The sequence below is a fragment of the Tupaia chinensis genome, unplaced genomic scaffold (assembly GCF_000334495.1).
Source record: "Tupaia chinensis unplaced genomic scaffold, TupChi_1.0 Scaffold000133_1, whole genome shotgun sequence".
Lineage (NCBI taxonomy): Eukaryota > Metazoa > Chordata > Mammalia > Scandentia > Tupaiidae > Tupaia > Tupaia belangeri.
Genome location: NW_006159602.1, coordinates 65,228 through 74,001, shown reverse-complemented (window position 1 = coordinate 74,001; position 8,774 = coordinate 65,228). Strand labels below are relative to the sequence as shown.

The window sequence follows — 8,774 nt, the reverse complement described above, 5'->3', positions numbered from 1 at the left end:
GAATACAAATTATGACATTTATCATAAGCTTTTTCTGGAACTAAAAAAGGATTCTATTTATTGAGAGCAAGAAGATTCAAACAATGTAAAAATCAGAAGGGTATCTGGGAGCTGCAGGGGGCATGATGGTTAAGGGCACTGGATTTCCACATGGCCAACTAAGGTTCTAGTTCCAGATCTTGCAGCTTTCTTTCTCACTCTCCCTCTCACTCTGTCCTTCTCTGATCAAATATAAATATAATTCACATTTGGCATTTAGTTAACATTTCTTTCTCTGCTTGTCAAATGCGAGTCAGAAATTTTTTTTTTTTTTTTTTTTTTTTTTTACATTTTCTAAGTGATCTCATCTGCTCATGAACTCCTTAACTGGGAGAGCTGCAAGACAGATTCCTGAAGGGAACCTGAGAGAGAACTCTTAGCAGGATAGGAGTACTTGGTCGGTTCTACCTACTTCTTTCCCTTCTCCATGTGTACTACAAAACAGTCATTGCACATGATGGTGAGGCCAGCAATTAGTGAAAAGCAGCTCTGGAAGCCCACTTTGCCATCTCAGCAGTGATCAAGGTCTGTCATTGTTTTGTCCACAGTCAGAGGGTCTTTTTGACTTCCCCAAAATCCCAGGAACTCCTTTTTCATGAGTCACCAGCAAATTTGTGAAAAGTAAACTTCATGGTTTACATGGCATGCTCCATCTGAGATGGCATTTTAGTGATAGCTGTTGAAACCTTAGCAGGCAAGCAGGTGTGGACGCTGGGTGAGTTTGGACGTGGGGTGGTGACATATGTGTATTTTTATAGTAAATTCACCACCATACAAAGATGAAAACTTAAACCTTGAAAAATAATGTTTTTTTCTACTTTATTCTTCATTTAATTTAGCTATCTAATGTTGATATCTTTATGTTTTATATGAGTTGACTTGTTTTTGGATTATTTCTGGCCTAAATCAAGAGGGGAAAACACGCACACACTCAACTTCAATGAATGGCCTTTTTTTTCTTTTCTTTTCTTCTTCTTTTTTTTAAGTTTTTGCCATAGGGTGTGCACCCACCAGACAGAGAGAAAGATAGTGAGAGGGAAAGTGAGAAATCACCCCCCAGGGGGATGGCCACACTGTAATCCCTTCTCTTCCATTCTCCTCTTGGGATTTTGGGCACACACGCACACATGCCCAGCATGATTTTTCAAGCAACCAGGTCCAGGACGTGAACCACAGTAGGCCACGTGGGAGTCCAAAACCTAAACCACCTCCTGCCCCCCAGTGGATGGTCTTTTTGCCTTGTGGTTAAGGAAGTCAGATCCCACATGCCCAACCAAGGTTCAGATCCTGGCCCCAGTGGCTTGAAAAACACGCCAGACACAAGTGCATGCCCAAAATCCCAGTAATAGAATAGAAAGATGGAGAAGAAAGGATTGTGGAGTGACCACATCCCACCAGGTGGAGGGTGCTTTCTCCGTCTCTCTTTCTCTTTCTTTCTCTCTCTCTCTCTGACCAACATATGTGCCTTCTGGCAATTAGAAAAAAAAGAAACAGTGATGGATTAGTAAACTGAGATTGACCATTATTTTTTTTTAAAAATCATAAAATGGGGACCAGCAGATAGTGAAATGGTTACGTTGCTGGACACATAGCAAAAAAAGTTCTGAAAAAAAAAAATCATGAAATGTTGTTCATCATGAAATATGCTGAAAACATCTAGCATGTTATCTTATAAGCACTCAATGAGGGCTAATTCATTTTAGCAATAGCTAATACCCAGTGGAAAGAAAGTTACTATATTTCTGAGCATATTGACAAATAAGACTTTCAGTGTTATGGAGGCTAAGTGATGGGACAGGAACTGCTGCCTCAGTGGTTACACATAAATCCTTTTTCAGAAATTCTAAAATCGAGGGGCCTAGATTTCCACACTTATTTCACTATGATACATGTACAGAGTAGAAATAAGACTCCCCTCTTTATCCAACCTTCAAGTTCAGTCATATATTTTTTTATTTGAAATGAACTAAAGCTGATTTAGAGCGGACATGCCTTTTGGAATGCCCTGAGGCCTTTCATTTCTTGAATGATATACTAAGACTTGGAATCTACCCAAACCTCCTTGAAGCACCCTCTGCAAAGTTTAATCTAATTTAAATTAACTTATTCCTTAGCCTAAAATGTTCTTTCTTATTTCTCTTTATTTTTTGAGTGAGCACATGAACATATTTTCGTGTTTCTGAACGTGTGGATGGTGAAACAACTTAGAGAAAACACTACATATTTCTTTATCCCTGTCATGTTAAAAGCAGTGGCAAAAAAAGCATAATTCTGAGAACTTCTGGTGCTGGCACTATGCAAATCATTTTACAATATGCAAACGATTAAGCAGGACTATAGTCACTGTTTCTACCAAATATTTCTTTGTTTTCAAGACACATGTTTAAAAGCAATGGGCCTAAATTCTCACTTTATCTTTCATGCTTACAGTCATATCTTTACTTTGCAAAAAAAAAAAAAAAGTGACATCAGAACATGAATTTGCTGGGGCCGGCAGGTGACATGGCGGTTAAGATGCTGTACTCTCATATGACTGACTGTGGTTCAAGTCCCAAACCTGGTGGCTTGCTTTCTCATTTTCCCCTTCTTTCACTCTTTCTGTCTCTTTGGTCTAATTAAAAAGCAAATAATAACAACCAGGAAAATTAAATAAAGAAATAATTTTTTAAAAAAACATGTATTTGTTAAAATTAAGCATTTGTGTGAACAAGTGAAATCCTGCAGGCATAAAGCAGAGTATATACATATAAAAAGACTGTTTTATTAAGTTTCTAAACATGCATCTGCTCCCTTTACCTCATGGAATTTAGAGTGTAATACATGTTTTCAAAAACAAACAAAAAGCATTGAGCTCTTCTGAGCACATGTAGTGATTGACTACAAATTGATGTTTCTCTAAACTAAGAATTTAAATATGCAGTTTTAGTTGGCTAGAATATTTTTGAAGAAAATGAAGATGAAGGAGGAAAACAAAGTGCTAAACAATTGGGTAGAAAAATGCTTCTTCCGGTATAATGATTAAATAATTGGGGGACTGCAGTAGATGAGGATCAAACCATAAACCCACCTAGCACATGTACACTCCACCTACTCTCTAGGTTCCATACTTCTCTTGCTGGAGTTGTACTTCCTATCAGTTATCTAGTTCTACCACTGAGGAATCAGTCTCGGGTGAAAGAGTCCCAACCTAATCCCAGAAGCACTCTCTCTTTTCTTGTCTTTCTCTCTTTCTCTTTTGCTTTCCATAATACCTGAACAAGAAAGTCCTTGAAATGAGAGAAGGATGTGTCCAATGTCAAAATGAGCTATTCATCCTTAGCGATCATTAGAGAATGTCACAAGAGAAGAAAGGTACCCAAGAGGGTCTTGCAAAATTCCAACTCTGGGAATTGTGTTCTATCTAGATTCTCCAACATTTCAGCAGCCCATTCATTTATGCCAAAAATATTTATCAGGTATCATTATATCCAGTACTGTGTGAACATCAGCAAGGCATTAAATCTTCAAGTAGTTTCTTATTCTACATTTATGTTGACATATTTAGGTGGGGGCTTAAATTCTTTTATGTAGCTGAATGCTTTAGTTCCCTTCTAAGTAATTTGTCACTTTGGGGCCCAATTAAATTGGGCACATTTAAGTGGGTTTTATTTTTCATCAATGGAATTCTACTACATATGGCGGCATGTATGCAGGAATCCAAATCATGAAAAAGAATATAGATAGGAAATCAAACCATTATAGATTTAAATATCATTCCAGAAATAAATTAGTAGAGGTAAACTTCTATATTCTAGATTCAGGGCTTCAGGAAATAAATTTCAACTTTGACTATCCCCAAAGGCTAATCAAACCTTGGCCTCTATGGAATAGCTTGTGTTTCAGTGTTCCAGACAAGGGGAGGAAATAGCCGTGATCTGCCCTCACTGGAAACTCTAGCATCACAGGAATTTTCCAAGACAGTTCTGTGGCAGTCGAAGAAGACTTTAAGTGTGTTATAGTTACTACTTATTAAATGGTCTGTTGTGCTAAGAACTTTACATTAAATACGTCAGCTCATTTTAGGCTTCCCCTCCAGTGTAAATATCACAGCTGCTATTTTACGGAGGAGGAAATCGAGGTTCAGAGAAGTAAGGTAACTTGCCCAAAGCCACACAATTTGCAAGTGTGTGCATTGATGGGTCTGTGACATTGCTTTATTCTGCTTCCCAGGTCAGTTGTCTCTGTAATGTGTTTTTACGTTTTAAGAGAAAAAAGAAACCACCACGGAAGGTTGAGGAGAGAGATGGGGGCTGATAATGCTGTCTGGGAACTATTTCCGAACCCAGGGAAAAGAAAAAAAGGAAAATTCCGTAAGAAAACAAAGCAGTTGCAGCTGTTTGGGTTAAAGAGGAAAACTCGTCCTGGGGGGGCCCTAGGTCCGCTTACCCCCCACCTACCGGGAGGTTGCGCCTGCACAGGGCGCGGTGATTGACAAGCGACTCTCTCGGATGGATGGCCGCGTGGGGGTCGAAGCGTCAACTTCTCAGCTCCCCTTCTCGCATTACCCTCACCTCCGCCCCACCTCGAAGCCGCAGGCTCGGAACTTCCACCGCCAGAGCCCGCCAGGCCCGGAGGCGGATGGAAGCTGCTGACTGACGGGGGCTGCCGAGCGCGAGGGCGCTGAGTGAGGCCCCAGCGTCCTCGCTGCTCGGCCTCAGGATCACTGCAGCTTGGACGCCCAAGCTGGGGCGCTGGCCCTGCACCCGCCTGCGGGGCCAGGTCAGAAGGGACGCCTCAGCCGAACTGCTAGCAGGGCCGAAGCTTCCACCCAGGCAAGCGGAGATCGCTAAAGTCGATCCCGGGCCTGCGCTGCGGCCCGCGAAGGCCTCCGGGACTTTGTGGTCAGGAGGCCGCACAGCTCAAGCCCCCAGTGCAGAGGGCAGAGGTCGTTGTAGCCCGCACCGGGCCAGAGGTCGCAGGGTCTCCACCCAACTCTGGGTTGACCCTAAAGACAAATTTAGCCGCGATGGCGACAGCGGCCCACGCTGTCTCGAGCTCAAGGAGCTTGGGACGCAATGGAGAAGCTGGCCCCATGGGGCGCCCGGGCCCCGCGCGCCCAGCTCTCTCCCTGCTCTCCTCCGCCCGGGCTCAGAAAGCCTGCCAGCCGCGGCCCCAGCCCTCCCCCCGCCCGCGCTGGACTCGCTTTCCCTCCATCAACTCCAGGCCGAATTCAATCCGAGAAGGCTCCTTTGAGCTTTTTGTGTTTGCTGGGGAAGACGTGGGCGCAGGAGGGATCGCGTTACAACTTTCATTTCCTGAAATGTTTGAGGGAACATCCAGGGTTTTTATCCCCACATCAGGCCGGGCGATGGGCTCAGGTTTCAGGCCTTGTCACTCAGCTGTCACCAAACAAACGAAGCTCTCAGAGCCCAGGAGAGAGGGAGAGCTACCTGCTATTCATGACCCCTGGAGCAGGTGATCGCTCATGGGAAAAACAGGTAGAATTAATCATAGGGCTGTTCTCTGTTTCCTCTCCTTTTGACGGACCTGCCCACAGTATGAAACCTATCAGAAAGCAAATTAACTCTTTCTTGTCCCCCAGGGGAACTGAAAATTAATTTTCAGAAAACTCAACACACATTCACACCAAATCAGTAAGTGTTGGAAGGAATGTCTTACATCCTGTTGCATTTTGCAATTTCTTCGTTTGTGGGGTTTCCATCCTGGTGGGATATGGAATTTGGGGGAACTGGGAGAGAAAGAGGTACCTTCATATCACCTAGTCCTAACTATTAGAAGGAGCCTCTGGTGTGGCCCCTGACTTAGAGCAACTACATCTCCTTCTTGCCTAGGTGTCAATGCAGTTGGGCTGGATCCTAATAAAAGATAAATATTTAGTCCAGTTGGAGTTCCTAAAATCATCTGTAAGTGGCTGTTTCACCCTTCCCCAGACTCTTCACTAAGTCAATTATGTTGGACTTCTATGCTGGGTTTTATTGGAAAATTCAAACACTCTAAAAATCTCTATCCATTTCAATTCTAGCTTTTAAAAAAATTTAAAGAACTGTTTATTTTATTTTTTTAATTTTTTAAAATTTGACCTGAGAGAAACAGAGAGAAATCAAAGCAAGAAAGCAAGCCATCAGGTTTGGGACTCAAACCTTGGCTAGTCATATGGGAGTCCAGGGCCTTAACCACCACGCCACCTGCTGGCCCCTCAATCCTAACTTTTTTTTAAAAAGTGACTTCTTGCCTTAAAGCAGAAAGGTCGGCAGACTGATGTTCTTTGTTTTGTGGATACTGTTTGACTACTACTTATTAAATGTTATAATACAAATGTTTAATTGTACCTTTATTATCTATGTTTTTCTGCTTTCCTTTTCCTATATTTCCTTTCCCTCTCTAAAAAAATTTTTTTAATTTTATTTTTTTTAAAAAGAAGGAAAGAGGAAAATGCACCCAGATTTGCTTCTAGGATATATATTAATATTGGAAAGTTAACCAGGACAGCTCTGGAGCCTTAAGTCAGATTTTTTTCAAGTAGAAATATGGTAAGGGGGCCTCTATTGTCATTCTGCCTTTCAGTTCTTCCATGAAAGACTTTGTTAAATGTGTGTGAGAGAAATCAGAAGATACACTGTATGTAAAATAATGCCCCTGGCCTCCTTTATGAAGATTTTGTCTGTTTATTTTGAAAATAGCCATTGGTTCCAGATTCCCAGAATTGATTTTCTTAGATTAGCTATTTGTACTCAGAGGTAGAGCCCTGAGCAATATTATTCTTCAATTAAAATCAAGAACTTGACTTTAGGAGGAAGTATGTTATGTTTATATAGCATCAGCAATGCATAGAAAATATTCACCACACATATCTGAAGACAGACAAAGCTTCAATTGTTTAAACGTTCTTTTCGCTTCATAGATACGAGGGCATATTGATGTTCTACCTAGCTTAATTTTTTAAAAAGCTTGTTACCTTTCCTCTTCAAGGCATTCTGAATACAGAACTACATTCATAACTTTTATGTAAAATTACATTTTGCAAAGTATTGAGACTATATCCTCAAAATGTGTATTTTCTCTATAAGCACTGTAAATGCCTATGCTCCTCCACTGACCACACCAGTCCCAACCACTACCACATGCAAAATAGCTGTAAAAGTTAAGGAGAACTTTACTGCCTACAAATGCTTACAATTCAATATAATATCTGTGTCAGGGTCAACCAAAGTTGTCACAGCTGTGTGGGTTGGGTTGGGTTGGGTTGGGTTGGGTTGGTTTGGGTTTGTTGGGGGGTTTTTTGAGGGGTCATGATCCCCATGTCTTTTCCTAGTATTTAGTCTGGTTAGATAATTGGAAACTCAAATTATAATAGAACTGAAGTATTGCAAAGCAGACAAAGCCTTTCCTTGAGGACAAAAGAAAAAGAAAGTGCTTGAGTTTGTAAATAATAATAACAATAATAATAACAATTAGTATCAATAAAAGAGCACCTAGGGACCAGCAGGTGGCATGGTGGTTAAGGTACTGGACTTCCTCAAGGCCAAACATGGTTCAGTCCTAATCCAGGAGTCTTGCTTTCTCACTTCCTCTTACTCTCCCCCCTGAGTGCATGTGCCTTATACCAAATTTAAAATAATAACAACAATAAATAAAATAAAATTAAAAACCTATAAAGTTGATTTTATAGGTATGCTGGCAGGAATTTGCAGATTTTCTATCAAGGATGCTAATCCACTCATTCTCTGAAATGTTAAGAATCTTAAATACTTAGTGGAATGGTTTATATCACTAAAATATGTAGTCTAAGAGTGTTTTTTCCTTTAAGATTCTACAAGCTTATAAGCTCAGGTTCTGAATCACTGTTACTCCCCACCTTCCCCCCTACTCTCCTCCAAATATGTTTCTATTATTATAAAGAATCCATAGTATTTTTAAAGCTATAATTAATTTTAATCCCAAATTAAATAAATTTGCCTTGTGTTAATCCATGAGTTTTTCCACTTGGGTCTACCTATGTCAGTCTCATAAAATATTTATCTTATAAGTTGGGAGAGTGAGAAAGACAGGGGAGCAGATGGGCTGAGGTATAGTATACATTTTCATGCCTTGTTATAGTAAGTGAAGGGCCAGAATCTGTTTGTCTACATTTATTTGTCTTTTTAATGGCAACCACTAATGGCAATGAAGAAGGGAAAGTGCCCAATACCATCTAATGTATTTTAATTACAGTTGGGTAGCCACTTCAGATATACTTAAATGTGTGTAAAACTGAAGTTAACCTTTTTCAGAGAGAAAAATACTCCTTTTCGTTTTTGTTTGTTTTCTTCATTTTCCTGTTTGATCACAGGGGGAAAAAAATGTGATTTCAAGAATATTTAAACCTCATGGCAAAGGAAAACAGCAAGTTCCTAAAAGGGAGGGGGGAAATTTTGTTATAGTAAGTGAAGGGCCAGAATCTGTTTGTCTACATTTATTTGTCTTTTTAATGGCAACCACTAATGGCAATGAAGAAGGGAAAGTGCCCAATACCATCTAATGTATTTTAATTACAGTTGGGTAGCCACTTCAGATATACTTAAATGTGTGTAAAACTGAAGTTAACCTTTTTCAGAGAGAAAAATACTCCTTTTCGTTTTTGTTTGTTTTCTTCATTTTCCTGTTTGATCACAGGGGGAAAAAATGTGATTTCAAGAATATTTAAACCTCATGGCAAAGGAAAACAGCAAGTTCCTAAAAGGGAGGGGGGAAATTCC

At 40.4% G+C, this 8,774-nt stretch overlaps 1 pseudogene; it reads right to left on the bottom strand.

The window, feature by feature from the left end:
* Nucleotides 1-447: 447 nt before the first annotated feature.
* On the bottom strand, nt 448-704 carry LOC102485107 (protein S100-A10 pseudogene; annotated as a pseudogene).
* Between the last annotated feature and the right edge of the window lie 8,070 nt (nt 705-8,774).